The sequence below is a fragment of the Budorcas taxicolor genome, chromosome 16 (assembly GCF_023091745.1).
Source record: "Budorcas taxicolor isolate Tak-1 chromosome 16, Takin1.1, whole genome shotgun sequence".
In the NCBI taxonomy this organism is placed as follows: domain Eukaryota; kingdom Metazoa; phylum Chordata; class Mammalia; order Artiodactyla; family Bovidae; genus Budorcas; species Budorcas taxicolor.
The window spans coordinates 5,922,236-5,942,409 of record NC_068925.1 but is presented as its reverse complement, the minus strand read 5'-3'; the positions used below and the strand labels follow the sequence as shown (position 1 = coordinate 5,942,409).

General features: G+C 42.2%; 1 protein-coding gene across 3 annotated transcripts in view; it reads right to left on the bottom strand.

Moving 5' to 3' along the window:
- The window catches only part of SRGAP2 (SLIT-ROBO Rho GTPase activating protein 2), a 251,041-nt gene that overhangs the window by 75,720 nt on the left and 155,147 nt on the right, over positions 1 to 20,174 (bottom strand). The gene's annotated exons all lie outside the window — the stretch shown is intronic.

The window sequence follows — 20,174 nt, the reverse complement described above, 5'->3', positions numbered from 1 at the left end:
TTAAGGCCCATTATTTAACCCAGCAAATCAGATAACCACTCCGATCAGGCCAAATTATGGTCGGATTACTCAAAGAGTTTTAATAAAATGAAATGCGCCCCTTTGAGAGTCTAGCAAAGGCAATCGTGTGGAGGGAAAATGGGTTGTAGCCTTTGATTTTTCAATTGGCTGCCAAAGAGAAGGTCTGAAAGCTACAACCTACTTAGCAATAGTTAGGTGGGACGAGCTTTTTTGAATCCTGATAGTCAGGCATTCCTGACGATTGTGGAGCAAAGTAAGATGTGAAATAGGATGAGATGGACATGTGTATATAGATAAAATATCCAAGGACTTCAAAGTACCTGACTAAATAGGAACCTCCAAGCAAAAAGAAGTTATACCTCTTAATTGCTTTATTGGTAGAAACACCAGACTCCCAGGGCAGTGGTATGTCAATCATGACTGGCTGCTAATGTTACTTGAGACTGATAATACACACTGAAAGTGAAAGTCGCTTAGACGTGTCCAACTCTTTGCGACCCCATGGACTGTAGTCCATGGAATTCTCCAGGCCAGAATATTGGAGTGGGCAGCCTTTCCCTTCTTCAGGAGCTCTTCCCAACCCAGGGATCAAATCCAGGTCTCCTGTATTGCAGGCAGATTCTCTACCAGCTGAGCCACAAGGGAAGTTCATAATACACATTAAGAGTCTCCAACAGGTTAACCTTAAGCAGTGGTAACTCTCAGATTCTTTGTTGCTGCTGCCCAGGGCTGGCATCTAACTAAATGGGGAGAAGGGCAGAAATAAAGAATAAGGAAGCAGGAAGGAAATTAGAGCCATGCCTTTGATACTGAATGTTTATGCAAAGCCTATGAGAGCAGAAACATAAAACTGACTGGCATCACCGGGTTATTGAGAGGGAAAGCCCTTGTTTTATCTTCTGCCAGCTCCTAGGTCTTTCCTACTAAAAATTAGACAACAACAACACCCTTCTAATAGCTGGTATAATACTACTCCCTGGGACACCTCAGCTCCCACGCAAAGAAAGGAAGACACCCTCCATGTCAGACATAATTATTTAAGATTTTGGTTTTTTTCAAGATGTATGACTTTAAAAATATTTTTTTCTGATTACAAAAGGAATATATACATTTATGGCAATAAATAAGAAAACTGTAGAAAATCTCAAAAAAGAAAATGCAACCCTTAATTCCTACTCCTAAGAAATCACCACTTCAGGTTTGTTATACATTTTTCTCTCTACAATGTTTATGGAATTTGGATTGCATTATACACACTGTAACTTATCCACTTAGACATAAGCTGTGAATATTCCCCTATATATTATTCTTCCATAGCATTATAATAAGATTATATTGATGTAGTTCCTATACTCTTGCACATTAACTTTGCATACCAATTTTTATAATACAATATGCTGCATTTAATTACTTTGTATACAATTTACATAAACACCTTGATTATTTTCTCCTAGAAGTAACCTTGCTGAGTCAAAGACTGCTAACTTACACCATTAAAATGCCCTTGGGAAAAACTGTACCCATTTAAAATACCACCAGAAGCATATAAGAATGTTCTTTTACTTTATTTTATCTTGAAAATTCTATATGGTATCCTCTTTTAATTTGCAGCCCTTTGATTCTAGTGAGCCTAAACTTTTTTCTTACATGCTTAGCAGTCATTTTCACTTTTCTTCTAGACTTTGCCACTTTTCTATTATGGAATTAATTATGGATATAACCCATGCGTGACCTTCGTCGTGAGCAGACATGAATTTTTACACTTGGTAGTGTGGAGAGGGATGGAGGGAGCCCTGAATTAGCAATCATGAGACTCTTCTATTTCTAGCTCCTCCACCATCAAGAAGATAACTTTGGACAACCTGGTCATCTCTCTGGACTTCTGTTTTTCTTTCCAAAGATTGAAAGTTTTTGGCTTAAACATCCCTAAGTTCTTTCCCAACTTCTGCCATTCCATAATTTTTCACGATCTCTTGCCTAGCTTCGAGTCCACGTTAGATTCCAACATCGGCCACTTCAGTGGACAGTGGGTTGGCCTTCCTCCATAGAGTAGAAGATAATGAGCAGGCTCTCCTCAGGGACCAAGATGCTTTACAAAATGGATGGCTTCAGGAGTATCTTGCCAACCTTAAATTTACTATCCCCAAATAACTCTCGCTCAAGGCCCTCAACCACTGGAAGAAGCCACAAGAGGAAACGCCTTTCATCTAGGATTCCCATCACGAGCAGAGCTGAGCTCCATGGAAGTAGCAGGGCTCCAAGGAGGTGAAGTGAGGCGAAATGACTCACCCACCAGTCCCAGAGTCAGCAACAAGGCCAGGAAGTGACCACGAGTATCACTTGCAAAGGCCCTGCCCTCCGGCCTCCAGGCCAGCTCCCCCTGCTCGCCTCCCAGCCTCCCCTACACCTCCTGGTGTTTCGATGGCAGACATTCCAGGATAAGGCTCCCATTCCTCTACCCTGCTGCCGACCCGTGACTTAAATAACCTAGCCCTCCACAGGAGATGGGACGGGGAGGGGAGAAAAAGCATGACCAATAGAACAGCAATTAAGCCCAGGCAGATGTTTCCTTTCCTGTACTGATTAGTTGGAAAAGGACCGACTCAACTATTATCCCTGTTTATTTGAACAGGCTGCTGAAGTGATCCTGACTTACTCTGCTTCTGGCTGCGGGCTGGGCGGGGAACACACGTGTTGCTAGCAGGGTTACAGTTATGAGAAAGCCCCCCACCATCGGGAGCCACTCTGACTCGAGGGGAGAGGCAGGAAGTAGCCTGTACCTCTCCTTTCACAGGTGATAAAAGGCCACCCTTCTCCATTTCCGAAACCTTGGCTGTGTGCCTCCAGGGGCCAGCGTGGCCCCGGCCACCCGAAAAGGGCTTCCGTGCTGGCGGCCGCCGCGGAGCGGTTGTCAGAACGGGGAAGCTCCAAGGGGGCCCCACCCAAAGACAAGGGGGACATTTATTCCTGGGAACAACAGGGCCTGGTGAGGCCGTGACAATGTAGACTGTGGGGCCTTTCCGTTTCCTATGAAAAACAGCAAGGGGCTCCGCCGAGGCAGGGAAGAGAGAGAGCCTACAGAGCAGGCTTTGTACGCTATCACACAGCCTGCATCTCTTTTCTTTAAAATTTCTTGGAAGAGAATGAGTCATCTAAACATCGCAGGAAACCAAATAGAAGTCGAGGGAAAAAATGACTTTGGGCAAAGTTTTTCTCTTAAATGTTTGCATAGTAATCTTTGCCTGGAAAAAAAGAGAAGATGCCTAAATTTAGACGAGAGATGGGGCACAGTGAACAATGCTGGTTCTCTGGGGGTAGGGCCCTGGTGTGCCCAGGCAGGGGCTTTTATTTTGACACTCACCACAACTGTTTGGCCGCGTGTTTCCCAGGCTCTCCCCTGCCTGCCTGCTGCCGGGGCGGGGCTGATCGGAAGGCAGCGAGATTGCAACAGGGCCTGCCAGCTGTGTGCTTACAACATGGGCAGGGAGTCCTCCAACAGATAACAGCACTGGACAACAGAACTGAAACACACAGCCTCGTTTCCCCAAGACCAGCAAGTTCTGAAAGCTCCTCACCCACAGCAAGGATACAGCTGCAAAAATATAAGGAAACATGGGATGGGCTGGGCTGGTGGGACACTGGTCCGTCAGCTTTGGAGGAATACGCGTCCCTGAGCTGGGATGGGCCTTGTGTGAGCACCTCCCAAAGAACACTGATTAGGAAAGTGTTTTCAAACCAGTCCTCATCAGGGAGGTTACCTGACTCTCTATGTACTTACTCAGCACCCACGTGGCTTGGCAAGTTGGGGAGGAGGGGCTGCGGCTTACTGGCTCTCAACCTATACTACAAAGCTCTATTATTTGATAGGCACCAAATTACCCCTTATTTGTATGCAAGAGAAAAAGAGGAAGGCATGTCTCCGCCATGTGGTGAGAGCTAATTTCAGCCCTGTCTCAAGGCTGAGCCTGTCAGCAGGTAGAAACAGTAGGGTCATTCAGTTCTTCGCCGATTAGCTTGTGTCAGCAGATTTCCAAGAAAGAATCGAATTTTCAAGGGCATATAGCTCCCTCCACCAGGGCTACCCTCCTCTCTACCCAAAAGATATTTCTGAGACTGATTGCTAAAAAAATGTGAAACTGAATTTACATGAACAGATTTCAGAAGAAAGAGACATGAACCCTATACAAAGCTCTGGCAGCAAGAGAGGTGTCACCAGATGGGCAGTGACAGTTTCAGGGGCACTGGGGCTCACTACTTCAAAGTGGCCAAATTTCAAGAGCTACAGCTATGCCTGAAATGTTTCTGAGAGGAGGACAGGGCTAAAAGCAGTGGCTGTGCAGCGGCAGGGCCAGCGCTGGCTGACAGTGGGCACTGTGTCTGGCCTCTCCCCAACCCAACTCAGCCCATCAAAACAGGTGGTGCAGGGTGCGGCAGTGGGCGTGCAGGGTGGCGGATCTGGTCAGAGCTCAGGAGTGACTTCTAGATTTCCCTGTGGCCACACTACTTGGGGCTGCGCGGCGGGACACTTTCTACCCAGCCTTTACTCGGTGACTAAGATACCACATGGTGGCTGTAGCAAGGCCGTGCTTTGACAATACTCTGGAGACCCCACGGTAGCATAAAAATACAAATATACTGAATTGCAAGACATATAGAGAGGGAGGCTAGGAGCTGCCGTGAAAGAAACACCCTGAAGTTCTTCTACCTTCTGAAGACAGAGTAGAACAGGATTTCTAAAAATACATTAAAAAAATTGTAATCCAGTATAATGTGTGTGTGTCTACAGTAAAAATAGTTTTTTATGTGCAGTGCATTCTGATATTTCTTATTCTTTTCTCTTTTCAAGTTTTTAATGCTAATCATAATTTACTAAATTCATTTTACAATTAATCAATGAGTCATTATACACAGGTTTAAAAATACTAGACCCACAAATTGTGGCATTGATAAAAAAAATAGTGGCAGAAGCCCACCAACCAAGATAAGTGCTATGTAACTTGGCCCTCAAGTTGGCTAGTTACATGCTTTGAAGAAGGTTAATTACTAGCTGCTGGCAAGGTGGGAAACGCTGGATTTTCAGGAGTGATCTCTAAGAATCCATTGGCAAATATTTATAGAACAACTATTATGTGTCAGGAACTTGTGGTTTACCTGGAAGTACAGCAGTATACTGAGCTTCCCTGGTGGCTCAGGGATAAAAGAATCCGCCTGCCAATGCAGGCGGCGCAGGAGACATGGATTTGATCCCTGGGTCAGGAAGGTCCCCCGGAGGAGGAAATGGCAACCCCCTTCAGTATTCCTGCTTGGAAAATCCCATGGACAGAGGAGCATGGCATGCTGCAGTTCACGGGGTTGCAAAGAGCTGGACACGAATGAGTGACTGAGCATGCACACACAGCCGTGTGCAAAACAGTTTAAAAGTTTACAGTCAATTATTGAGAAAGATGGACATTAAGCTGATGTCTGAGCCTACGAGAATGCAGCTCTTCCAGTCTCAAAAGCATTACTAGAGATGGAATTCTTATCTTAGTTTTCTAGTTCAAGATGAATTTTTTTTTCTATCTTAGCCAAGAGGTTTCCACACTTGACCTAACTCCAGAGCAAGTTAGAACCTAGCTTGCTAGAAACAGAAATGTGATTTCAAAAAATCTTGCTATTACATAGCAAAACTTATCTTTGAATTTGCCTTTCTAAGTTACGGATAGGTATTTCCAGTTGTAAAGATATTGCATCAGTATAAGTGACCCCCAAAGCAGTCACATTTCATTTTTAAAGAATCCCTTGAGCTTCTCAGCATCATACAAACTAAAAACTCACCAGGTTCTCCTTCACTCAGAAGTAGATGAGCATAGTTAAATTCTCTCTGTAACAAGAGTCATATTTTAAAAGAAAATGTCAGAAGCCTGACACAGTCTGAGCCACATTATCCATCTCAGAATTTGCCTTTTGAAATACACCTGGTTTCTCAATTAGATTCCTATTTATCTAAAGAACTTAATCTTAAAAAAATCCCAAAGCTACTAAAATATGAAACCACCTAAAGCTAATGAAAGACACAGACTATAACTTTAAACCCTATTTCTGTCTTCCATGGTGCCCAGCCCACTGCTTTGTACATAGTAGCCAGTAAGATAACCAGTTGCTGAATCAATTAGATAAAATTTTAGACTTAAACATCATGCTTTCACAGAAGCTACTCCCCAGGCAGGACTGTAGCTAAATCCCTCCAATAGAGAGGCTCTATCAAACACAGGGAAGAAGAATTTTTGTTTTTTCTTATACTGCTGCTGCACAATCTATTCCCCTCCCGTTTCACTAATAACAATAGTAATAATAACTCTGCAAGAAATAAGCAATTTTCCTACAGGGGAGGAGGAGTAGGTGTTCAGCAAAAAGGAAGAAATTGGTGGGGGTTGGGGTCAGTGGTTGTAGAAGCAAAGTAAAAAGGATAGGTTTATTTTCTATCTCTTTAGGTAGATTAAACAGAAAAGATCCTTCTCAGATGTACAACTGGGACTTAGTTCAATTGGGGTCACAAATTAAATGTCTAAAGGTAGGACAATCCCTGCTGCCTAGGTCAGAAGACAAAGAATGCCCATTACTAAATTCTGGTTTAACGAAATCCAAGAGCGTTCTCCTCTAGGGCACTTGTTTCTGAAAGCCATTTCCTTAAGGCTTTCCCAGAAGTTCTGGAATGTATGAGTAGTCAGACTTAATAATCCACAGTAACGCTAATAGGCCCTGGGAGAAAATCCATCCTTTGCTACGACAGTGAACTCCATGGATTCAGTTTCTTCCTCCCGTGGATACTTGCTGTGCTCTGTTACAACAGACTGGAGCCTCCTGTCAGGGAAACATCTGATTCAGACAAGGCTGAGTCCCACTGGACTAAGGCAGGGGTGGGGTGGAGGCGGGGGACAGGAAGAGACTGAAGGCCCTCTGCTCTCCCAAGACCTTGGAATGATACAGTGTATTCATAAAGCACAACCCTATAGCAACTGCAATGTCCTCCCATGGATGTTTCAATCTTGGAATGGACGATGCTAAGAAATTAGAATAGTAAGTAAAAATTTAGAATAGTAAGTAATATTAAGCAGAGACATTACTTTGCCAACAAACGTCTGTCAAGTCAAGGCTATGGTTTCTCCAGTAGTCATGTATGGATGTGAGAGTTGGACTATAAAGAAAGCTGAGTGCCAAAGAATTGATGCTTTTGAACTGTGTTTTTGAAGAAGACTCTTGAGAGTCCCTTGGACTGCAAGGAGATCCAACCAGCCAATCCTAAAGGAAATCAGTCCTAAATATCCATTGGAAGGACTGATGCTGAAGCTGAAACTCCAGTACTTTGGCCACATGATGTGAAGAACTGACTCACTGGAAAAGACCCTGATGTGGGGAAACAGTGAAGGCAGCAAGAGAGGGGGATGACAGAGGATGAGGTGGTTGGATGGCATCATCAATTAGACGAGTTTGAGCAAGCTCTGGGAGTTGGCGATGGACAGGGAAGCTTGGCGTGCTGCAGTCCGTGGGGTTGCAGAGTCGGACACGACTGAGTGACTAAACTGAATTGAATACTAAGAAAATAAGCTGAAAGTAATATCCTTTAAAAGGAAAGAGACAAGTCCAAGGCTTCATTTCTTAAACCATCACTGTGATCCTTTTCTTGGCAAATTTCCATCTTTAACGCTTCAGGATAATGATCTGAGGGAGTGGAATGGTGTCTTTAGGTCCTGATCTCCAGTGCTAAAGGGCTCCTTGAGGTCATGTTGAAGGTGAGTGATCATCCCATCCCCCAGGCAGGACACTAAAGGCATAGAAATGGTGTCTTGATGACCATGGCATCATTGTATAGATCGGTACACAGGGGACAAAAGACGCAAAGGCAAACAAGCAACATGAGAACACAAATCTCTCAGCAGCTGTAAAATGAACTCTGGAGAAAAAACAATGGGTTGGACCTCAGCAAGAAAGGGGGAGAAAAGCCAGACTGGTAAGTGGATGTAAGCACATGCCTACAGTAAGGAATTCCAGGAGCTGGGGGATAGGAAGAATACCCCTGTGGCTCCCAGATGACTGGGAGGAGGTTGGGAGAATAGGGGTTAATAGAGCCCATCTGAAAGTTGGCAGCATGAACATGGCATGCAGGGCAGCCTGGTAGGAAGGGAAGCAGTCAGCAGCACCCTACAGGAAACGCCTGGGGCACTGGGAAAATCGCTGACTAGACAGTTTAAAGAGGAGCCTGGCAACAAAGTCAGTTCATCGAGGGATCTGTGTCGTTCCCATACTTCTGGAATGGCCTTAGAATCCCACTGTCCAGGGAGTAAAAGGGGAGCAGGGGGTTTCCTTAGGAAGAGAGCATCTTCTTGACACTTCAGGTGCCAGAGTCAGACCTGACAGGAGCATAAAGCCAGCTCTGGGAGACAGAGTCCTCACTGGCAGAAGATCAGGAAGCATTTCCTTGGGGCTGGGTGGAGCTCTGAGTGAGGACAGCTCTCCTCATTGACAGCGGCAGTCCGCACCCCTTAGTCTCTGTCCACACTGTGTCCACACTCGCAGCCACGCCTGCCAGCTCACAGTTAAAAACATCTGCATCCTCGGAGGAAGGCACCCTCCCTCATCCCCAGTGGAAAATCAGTGAATTGTAAGAAAGAAGACGCACAGAGTTTGGAACTCACGATTTCCAGTCTCCAGCTCTGATTTCTCACCTAAGCACTTCGGTTTTTCTCTTTACTTCAGGCTTTATACATTTTCCAGATTTACAAAAAAGAACATCTGCCTGCCTGCGGGTACTGGGCATAGGGTCCATACATGTCATTTAGGCCAGGTTCGTTCACTGTCTTTTCAAATCTCCTATATCTTACTGATTTTTTATGTTTGTTTTTGTCTAGTTACTTGATCATTCACTAAGTCAGGTGTATTAAACCTCCCACTGGGGTTGATGATTTGTCTATCTCTCTTTTTGCTTCTGTCCATTTTTGATTTATATGTTTTAAGGTTGCGTTATTAAGTATAAACTTCTTTCTGATAACGTGAATCTTTAATTATTACAAAATGTCCTTCTTTATCTCTAATAATTCTTTTTGCATTAAAATCTACCTGGTCTGATTTTATCACAGCTATCTTTTCCCATCATTTTCTTTAACTGTTTCTATATCCTTATATCCTTTCTTTTATAAGCAATTATACACTTCAGTTTTGTGTATTTAAAATGTTTTTTTATTTTGCATGAATCTATTTACACTCATTGTAATTACTGACACATTTAGGCTTAAATCCACCAATCACCTAGATGCTATTTGTTCTCTTTTTCTCATTTTTTTTAATCTTCTTTTTTCCTTCCATTGGAAAAAAAAATCAATAAGTCACTCTTTTTGATTTATCCTAAATGTTTTGACAAGTGTACAAAATGAGTAACACCTGCTGCAGTTAAGACACAGAACAGTTCTATCACTCACCAAAAAATTCATTCTTGCTTCCTCTTTGTAGTCCAACTGTCCTCCACCCTTCACCCCCTGGAAACCATTGCTATGTTCTGTATGCCTACAGTTTTGCTTACCAGAATCTTTCTTATCAATTTGGGGGTTATTTTTTACTTATCTAGTTTTCCCTCTTAGATTGGTAGAGATACTATTTCTTTAGTGATAACCCTAAATTATGACATATATCCTTGACTTGCCAAAGTCTAATATAAATTAATGGGCTTCCCTGGTGGCTCAGGGTAAAGAATCTACCTGCCAATGCAGGAGACAAACATCCCTGGGTTGGGAAGATCCCTGGAGAAGGAAATAGCAACCCACTCCAGTATTCTTGCCTGGGAAATCCCATGGACAGAGGAGCCTGGTGGGCTACAGTTCATGGGGTTGTGAAAAAGTTGGACACAACCTGGAGACTAAACAACAACAACAAAATAAATGAACACTCTTACCACTTTCTGGACAATTTCTTTAAATCTATTTCCCAATTTCTGCCTAGACATAGATGGTATTGTTTCCATTTACATTAATTTTACATATGTTTAAAACCCTGCAAGAGATTATTTTTTAAAGTCAATATTCATTTAGGTGTATACTCATACATACTTTCTGTTTCTCCTCACTCTTTACTGCATCTCCATGCTTCTATCTGAGATCATGTTATTTCTGCCTAAAAAAATACCATTCAGTATTTCTTTTAGTGCAAGTTCTACTGGTGAGAAGTTATATGAGGTTTTTGTCTGAAACTGTTTAGTTCACCTTCATTTTTGAAATCTCTCTCAGCATTTCATTCCACTATCTCTTTTCTTCTGTTGTTACTGTTGAGAAGTCAGCTGCCAGAAGTTCCTTTGAAAGTAACATTAGCTTTTTTTTTTCTTTGCTGTTTTTAAGATTTCTCTATGTCATAGTTTTCAGCAATTTTAATATAATGCACCTAAGTGTAATTTTCTTTGTATTTATCCTGCTTGGGGTTCATAATCCTTTATCATATCCCACAAGTCTCTTATGCTCTTTGTTTTGGGGGGGGGGGTGTATTTTCCATCCTTTTCTCGTTCTCAGCTTCAGTATGTATTTTTTCCTAACCTATCTTCCAATTCATTAATCAATTCTTTAGTCAGCTTTGTCTAATATGCTATTTGATTCACACTGAGCTTTTTATTTCAGTTACTGTATTTTTCAATACTCAAATTTGTTTGATTCTCTTTTTTTTTAAACACTGAGATAAAACTCATAGTCCAAACAATTCATAAAGCACCATTGTGTTTCCTGAACATGTGCATTCCTCCTTTAGAGAAATGTCTATGCAAGCTTTTTGCCGTTTTAAAGACTGGGCTGTTTCTCTCCTTATTGTTGAGTTGTAAGAGTTCTTTATATATTCTGGATACTAGATCCTTATCAGAAATATGACTCAAAAATATTTTCTCCCATTCTACAGGTTGTCTTCATTTTTTTTTAATACTATCTTTTGAAGTACAATAATTTAAAATTTGATGAACTTCAGTTTCTATACGTCTTCCTTTTGGTGCTTGTGTTTGGTGCCACACCTAAAAAACTGTCACCTAATCCAAAGTCACAAAGCGTTATGCCTACATTTTCTTCTAAAAGTTTTAGCTATTAAATTTGTATTTTTGATCCATTTTGTGTTGTTTGATTCCTTTTTATAATTTTCCCATTTTTTGTTATTATTTGACTTCATCACTTCAGTTCAGTTCAGTCACTCAGTCGTGTCCGACTCTTTGCGACCCCATGAATCGCAGCATGCCAGGCCTCCCTGTCCATCACCAACTCCCGGAGTTCACTCAGACTCACGTCCATCGAGTCGGTGATGCCATCCAGCCGTCTCATCCTCTGTCGTCCCCTTCTCCTCCTGCCCTCAATCCCTCCCAGCATCAGAGTCTTTTCCAATGAGTCAACTCTTTGCATGAGGTGGCCAAAGTACTGGAGTTTCAGCTTTAGCATCATTCCTTCCAAAGAAATCACAGGGCTGATCTCCTTCAGAATGGACTGGTTGGACCTCCTTGCAGTCCAAGGGACTCTCAAGAGTCTTCTCCAACACCACAGTACAAAAGCATCAGTTCTTCGGCACTCAGCCTTCTTCACAGTCCAACTCTCACATCCATACGTGACCACAGGAAAAACCATCGCCTTGACTAGATGGACCTTAGTCGGCAAAGTAATGTCTCTGCTTTTGAATATGCTATCTAGGTTGGTCATAACTTTCCTTCCAAGGAGTAAGCGTCTTTTAATTTCATGGCTGCAATCACCATCTGCAGTGATTTTGGAGCCCCCAAAAATAAAGTCTGACACTGTTTCCACTGTTTTCCCATCTATTTCCCATGAAGTGATGGGACCGGATGCCATGATCTTCGTTTTCTAAATGTTGACCTTGAAGCCAACTTTTTCACTCTCCTCTTTCACTTTCATCAAGAGGCTTTTTACTTCCTCTTCACTGTCTGCCATAAGGGTACTGTCATCTGCATATCTGAGGTTATTGATATTTCTCCTGGCAATCTTGATTCCAGCTTGTGTTTCTTCCAGCCCAGCGTTTCTCATGATGTACTATGCATAGAAGTTAAATAAGCAGGGTGGCAACATACAGCCTTGGCGTACTCCTTTTCATATTTGAAACCAGTCTGTTGTTCCATGTCCAGTTCTAACTGTTGCTTCCTGACCTGCATACGGGTTTCTCAAGAGGCAGGTCAGGTGGTCTGGTATTCCCATCTCTTTCAGAATTTTCCACAGTTTATTGTGATCCACACAGTCAAAGGCTTTGGCATAGTCAAGAAAGCAGAAATAGATGTTTTTCAGGAACTCTCTTGCTTTTTTGATGATCCAGTGGATGTTGGCAATTTGATCTCTGGTTCCTCTGCCTTTTCTAAAACCAGCTTGAACATCTGGAAGTTCACGGTTCACATATTGCTGAAGCCTGGCTTGGAGAATTTTGAGCATTGCTTTACTAGCATGTGAGATGAGTGCAACTGTGCGGTAGTTTGAGCATTCTTTGGCATTTCCTTTCTTTGGAATTGGAATGAAAACTGACCTTTTCCAGTCCCGTGGCCACTGCTGAGTTTTCCAAATGTGCTGGCATATTGAGTGCAGCACTTTCACAGCATCATCTTTCAGGATTTGAAATAGCTCAACTGGAATTCCATCACCTCCACTAGCTTTGTTCATAGTGATGCTTTCTAAGGCCCACTCTACTTCATATTCCAGGATGTCTGGCTCTAGATGAGTGATCACAGCATTGTGATTATCTGGGTCATGAAGATCTTTTTTGCACAGTTCTTCTGTGTATTCTTGCCACCTCTTAACATCTTCTGCTTCTGTTAGGTCCATACCATTTCTGTCCTTTATTGAGCCCATCGTTGCATGAAATGTTCCCTTGGTATCTCTAATTTTCTTGAAGAGATCTCTAGTCTTTTCCCATTCTGTTGTTTTCCTCTATTTCTTTGCATTGATCACTGAAGAAGGCTTTCTTATTTCTTTTTGCTATTCTTTGGAACTCTGCATTCAGATGCTTATATCTTTCCTTTTCTCCTTTGCTTTTCGCCTCTCTTCTTTTCACAGCTATTTGTAAGGCTTCCCCAGACAGCCATTTTGCTTTTTTGCATTTCTTTTCCATGGGGATGGTCTTGATCCCTGTCTCCTGTACAATGTCACGAATGTCATTCCATAGTTCATCAGGCTCTCTATCTATCAGATCTAGGCCCTTAAATCTATTTCTCACTTCCACTGTATAATCATAAGGATTTGATTTAGGTCATACCTGAATGGTTTAGTGGTTTTCCCTACTTTCTTCAATTTCAGTCTGAATTTGGTAATAAGGAGCTCATGATCTGAGCCACAGTCAGCTCCTGGTCTTGTTTTTGTTGACTGTATAGAGCTTCTCCATCTTTGGCTGCAAAGAATATAATCAATCTTCATAAACATAGTTAATTTAAAGTTGAAAACCATTATATGGACCTCCTATAGATCCATTGCTTTTCTTACTAGTGTATATACAAAACAATGAGAGGTATTAGGGCTAGGATGATAGCATCTTCCACTACAGAGGATTTAAATTTCTTATAGTCACTAGATATCTTGGATCAACTTAATCCAATGAGAGATTAAGATAATTTGAAGTTAGGTTTCAGTCCCCGTGAGACTGCTAAAGTCTATTTCTGGTTCACTGTTACTTCTAAATTGTATTCCTGTGGGGCCCCAAAGCCTGGGGAAGTTTACTACGGCTCCCCCGTCCTTGGCCTGAATTCCAATTTTTGTCCTGTTAACCCTATAAGGGTATTATCACAAGCTATGCGTGGCTTCTCTCCTAGAATAGCAGGTGCCTCTTAGCAAAAGCAGCTCCAAAGAAGCAGAAAGGTTGGTCTGAATGACCTAAACTGCTGTGCTAGTAGCAGAATTCAAAGTTTAAACTTGGAAGACAGGCATTACTTTATGTGTGGCCTTCATCAGGTCCAGTGCAATAGTGGATATCTAATAAGTATGCTTTGTATGAAAGAAAGAATGATACTGGTGAAAGTGAAGGCTTACTACATTTATGTTTTAAAGTTGTTCATTTCCCAGGGCATGATAACCAACATACTCTGGTAAAATAAGAGAGAAGCAAGCCTGAGGTTTGAAATATGGTCTTTATTACTTCCTTAGGGGCTTTTCAAAAACCACAATCCATCAAAGAATAGGAGAAGGATGAATCCACCTCGTATAAAGGGCATAGTAATTAGTTGTAGTAATTGAGACTCCTGATTTAAATCTCAGGCATTCTCTGGTAACCCTAAGTCCACCAAAGGGAGGAACTACCCATGAAATTCTAAAACTGAGTACATATCAAAGTCTTCTATGGGGCCATGTGGGGCTTGAAGTCTTGGCCATCTAATTCCTGGGCCATATGTGAAAATAGCTCCACCAATTATCCCAAATTCCTTAACAGCACACTGGCCTTTCTTAACTGACACTAGTATAAAAACAGAAAAAAAGTAATCACTGACTTCTAATTCTGTCTCCAATAGGTGGCCATGTGCTGCTGGTTTTTCCTTTATGATATATGTAACATCTGTCTCCTTTTCATTCCCTCTGTTATTGCTACCACATAGTGAAAGTGAAAGTCATTCAGTCATGTCTGACTCTTTGTGACCCCATGGTCTATACAGTCCATGGGATTCGCCAGGCCAGAATACTGGAATGGGTAGCCTTTCCCTTCTCCAGGGGATCTTTCCAACCCAGGGATCGACCCCAGGTCTCCTGCATTGCAGGTGGATTCTTTACCAGCTGAGCCACAAGTGAAGCCCAAGAATACTGGAGTGGGTAGCCTATCCCTTCTCCAGCAGATCTTCCTGACCCGGAATCAAACTGGGGTCTCCCACACTGTAGGCAGATTCTTTACCAACTGAGCCATCAGGGAAGCTACCGCATGGGACCCTTATTACTTTGTCCCTGGATTAGAGGCTCAGTCTTTCTGAAACAACAGCTCTGTTATATCATTTTCCTATTAATAAATCTCCCTTCATTCCCTCAGACTCTCAGAATGAAGTTCAGACTCCTTGGTCTGGCATTCAGAGCCCTCTTCAGCCTTGTTTCAAGCGCTCTCCTCATAAATACTCTGGTTCACCCAAACTCTTTTACTCACCACCCTCTGAAGGTGGTGAGCATGTTTCTATGCTCTCTTTGGCCCTGAAATGTCTTCTTTCTTTTTGGACTGTCCTTCCACTCTAACTTCCCTTCCACACTCATGAACTCCTTACTTTTCCATTTCTAATTATGAAAGCATTTTCATTCACTAAAAACCAAGCTCAAATGTCACCTGTCTACTTACTGTATGTAAAGCATCTACTATATCTGGTACAGGATAAAATCTTCAATATATATACTTTAAAATAAAGTGAGCATGTAATGAGTGTGATACACTTTTCAATCCATGGTGAAATGTAAATTGCATGGCAAGTTTTCAAAAAATTAAACTGTGTACCTCACATTATATTTAAAAAGTGACAGTGGTCCAGTGGCTAAGCTCTGTTCTCCCAATGCAGGGGGCCTGCGTTCGACCCCTGGTCAGGGAACTAAAGGGTTCCCATGCTGCAACCAAAGATCCCACACACCACAACTAAGATCGAAGATCTTACGTGCTGCGCTGCACCCAAGACCTGGCACAGCCAAATAGATAAATAAATTTAAAAAAACTGATTTCATGGAGATGGCTTAAAGGCTATAAAGTAAAAGATAAAGCTGTAAGACCATCAGGAGACAATACAATGGGATATCTTAAAGACCGTAGGGCATGAAAGGCTTCCTTAAATATGGCAGTAAAAGCACTAACCACAGGAAAGCGAATGAAAGTACATTAAAATCGTGAACTTTCATTAGCCAATAGAAAATATGAAAGGGAAAAAGTAAAACATAGTGTAGCAGAATATATCTACCCATATAACCAATAAAAGGATTAATATTCCTAAAAGGCATTTCATTAAACAATATATCTAAATGGTCAATACAAACTAGAAAAGCCCTCAAACTCATAGTAATCAGATTGTTGCAAATTTGCTGATAAATAATAATCCTATCAGCAAATTAAAACTGATAAGACAATAACTAAAATTAAATGTAAAACTATAGCTCAAATTAAAAATCTGACCCTACTAAACATTAATAAGGCTGCAGAAAAATGAAAATCTTACACATTGCTGGTGGGGGTGAAAATTACTAATAACTATTTAGGGAAAGTCCAAAGGAAATCAGTCCTGAATATTCATTGGAAGGACTGATGCTGAAGCTCCAATACTTTGGCCAACTGATGCAAAGAACTGACTAATTGGAAAAGACCCTGATGCTGGGAAAGATTGAGGGCAGAAGGAGAAGGGGATGACAGAGGATGAGATGATTAGATGGCATCACCATCCAATTGGATGGATATGAGTTTGAGCAAGCTCTGGGAGCTGGTGATGGACAAAGAAGCCTGGTGTGCTGCAGTCCACAGGGTTGCAAACAGTTGGACACAACTGAGTGACTGAAATGAACTGAACTGAACCGACTTTGAGAAATAGTTTGAAAGTGAAAGTGAAGTCGCTCAGTCATGTCTGACTCTTTGCAACCCTGCGGACTGCAGCCTACCATGCTTCTCCATCCATGGGATTTTCCAGGCAAGAGTACTGGAGTGGGTTAATTTAGTATTATATAAAAAGGAAGACACGCCAATTTTTTAAACCAGAAATTCCACTACTAGGTACACACCCTAGTAAGCACAACCTTAACTGTTCACTATAGTATCGTCTGCATTAGCCCCAACTGAAAACAACCTAAATGCCCAATGACAATGAAATGGATAAGCAAACTGTGGTGAATTCATTAAGTGGAACCCTACAGCAGTGAATATACACGAGGTACAGCTGCATGCAACGGCACGGAAGAATCTCACCAACGGTGGCAAACAAAAGAAGCAAGACACAAAAGGACGCGTGTAGTGCAGTTCCACTATGTGAAGTTCAGAAACAGGCAAAACGATGCTTTCAAAGGTGAACACCTAGGGGCTACAGTTTAACAAAAGCAACGATAATAATTATCATGGTCACAAAGTTAGGATAGTGGGGAGGAATAGAAAGAGCTCTCCCTGGGGAAGAGTACACAGCAGGGACTTTCAAAATGCTGATAAGGTTCTATGTATTGACCTGGGTGGTTATCTACCTTGAGGTTTGCTTATAATTACTCACCTATTATACATATATATTTTACCTTTTTTTCTATATCACCACAGCAAATTTTAAAAACTGAAAAACAGAGTCCCAGATTGCTCAGTGATGTCTATCACAAATGCAGGAATGAGTCTGTGCTGATACACGCTGGTTCACAGGTCTTCCTTCAACAATCAGACTAAACAGGAGCTCCTTCTTTCCTGCCTGTCTCACACTGTCTAGCAATGATTATCTATGCCACTGACGGCACACCTCTTATTTATGATGCCACGATTACAGCTGTTTATGTAAACGCCTTCTTCCCTTTCAACTACAGCATAAGTTTCTGAAGTGTCTGGACTATATCTTGCAATTAGTAGCTTATAGCTAGTGGAGGTGAGGGAATTCCAGTGGAGCTATTTGAAATCCTGAAAGATGATGCTGTGAAAGTGCTGCACTCACTATGCCAGCACATTTGGAAAACTCAGCAGTGGCCACAGGACTGGAAAAGGTCAGTGTTCATTCCACTCCCAAAGAAAGGCAATGCCAAAGAATGCTCAAAACTACTGCACAATTGCACTCATCTCACATGCTAGTAAAGCAATGCTCAAAATTCTCCAAGCCAGGCTTCAGCAATACATAAACTGTGAACTTCCAGATGTTCAAGCTGGTTTTAGAAAAGCCAGAGGAACCAGAGATCAAATTGCCAACATCCGCTGGATCATCAAAAAAGCAAGAGAGTTCCTGAAAAACATCTATTTCTGCTTTATTGACTATGCCAAAGCCTTTGACTGTGTGGACACAATAAACTGTGGAAAATTCTGAAGGAGATGGGAATACCAGACCACCTGACCTGCCTCTTGAGAAACCTATATGCAGGTCAGGAAGCAACAGTTAGAACTGGACATGGAACAACAGACTGGTTTCAAATATGAAAAGGAGTACGCCAAGGCTGTATATTGTCACCTTGCTTATTTAACTTATATGATGAGTACATCATGAGAAACACTGGACTGGAAGAAACACAAGCTGGAATCAAGCTTGCTGGGAGAAATATCAATAACCTCAGATATGCAGATGACAGTACCCTTATGGCAGACAGTGAAGAGGAACTAAAAAGCCTCATGATGAAAGTGAAAGAGGAGAGTGAAAAAGTTGGCTTAAAACTCAACATTCAGAAAACGAAGATCATGGCATCCGGTCCCATCACTTCATGGGAAACAGTTGGGGAAACAGTGGAAACAGTGTCAGACTTTATTTTTGGGGGCTCCAAAATCACTGCAGATGGTGATTGCAGCCATGAAATTAAAAGACGCTTACTCCTTGGAAGGAAAGTTATGACCAACCTAGATAGCATATTCAAAAGCAGAGATAATACTTTGCCAACAAAGGTCCATCTAGGACAGGGAGTCCTGGCGTGCTGCGATTCATGGGGTCGCAAAGAGTTGGACACGACTGAGCGAGTGAACTGAACTGAACTGAACTGAGTCAAGGCTGTGGTTTTTTCAGTGGTCATGTATGGATGTGAGAGTTGGACTGTGAAGAAAGCTGAGCACCGAAGAACTGATGCTTTTGAACTGTGGTGTTGGAAAAGATGCTTGAGAGCCCCTTGGACTGCAAGGAGGTCCAACCAGTCCATCCTGAATGAGATCAGTCCTGGGTGTTCTTTGGAAGGAATGATGCTAAAGCTGAAACTCCAGTACTTTGGCCACCTGATGCGAAGTGTTGACTCATTGGAAAAGACTCTGATGCTGGGAGGGACTGGGGGCAGGAGGAGAAGGGGATGACACAGGATGAGATGGCAGGATGGCATCACCAACTTGATGGACATGAGTTTGAGTGAACTCCGGGAGTTGGTGATGGACAGGTAGGCCTGGCGTGCTGTGATTCATGGGGTCACAAAGAGTCGGACACGACTGAGTGACTGAACTGACTGATTGACTGAACTGACAAACAGTTAACTATAGCTTAATTTACCCAGTTGTTTAGTGTACGCTAATCACTTATAGGCATCAGTTCAGTTCAGTTCAGTGGCTCAGTCGTGTCTGACTCTTTGTGACCCCGTGAATTGCAGCACGCCAGGCCTCCCTGTCCATCACCGAGTCCCGGAGTTCACCCAGACTCACGTCCATCGAGTCGGTGATGCCACCCAGCCATCTCATCCTCTGTCGTCCCCTTTTCCTCCTGCCCCCAATCCCTCCCAGCATCAGAGTCTTTTCCAATGAGTCAACACTTTGCATGAGGTGGCCAAAGTACTGGAGTTTCAGCTTTAGCGTCATTCCTTCCAAAGAACACCCAGGACTGATCTCATTTAGGATGGACTGGTTGGATCTCCTTGCAGTCCAAGGGACTCTCAAGAGTCTTCTCCAACACCACAGTTCAAAAGCATCAGTTCTTCGGCGCTCAGCTTTCTTCACAGTCCCACTCTCGCATCCATACATGACCACTGGAAAAACCATAGCCTTGACTAAACGGACCTTTGTTGGCAAAGAAATGTCTCTGCTTTTCAATATGCTATCTAGGTTGGTCATAACTTTTCTTCCAAGGAGTAAGCGTCTTTTAATTTCATGGCTGCAGTCACCATCTGCAGTGATTTTGAAGCCCAAAAAGATAGTCTGACAGTGTTTCCCCATCTATTTTCCATGAAGTGATGGGACCGGATGCCATGATCTTCGTTTTCTGAATGTTGAGCTTTAAGCCAACTTTTTCACTCTCCTCTTTCACTTTTGTAGTCATCTATGAGGGGTATTAATCTATGAGGTATTTGTTATTATCTCTATATTTTTGATACTAAATCTTGGAGAAGTTGTTATTTGTCCACAGAAACAGCTGTGAAATAGCAGAGTTATAATCTGAACCCACAAACTCCTGTTCAATGCTCATTTGTCAGATTTGTATTTTCCTCATCTTATACAATGCCTTCAATATAGTAAGCACCCAATAATTATTTATTAAGTGAAAATGAGAGGATGAAGGCCCATGAAATTTTATAGCAAGAAAGAAAGGGATAGCACAAAAG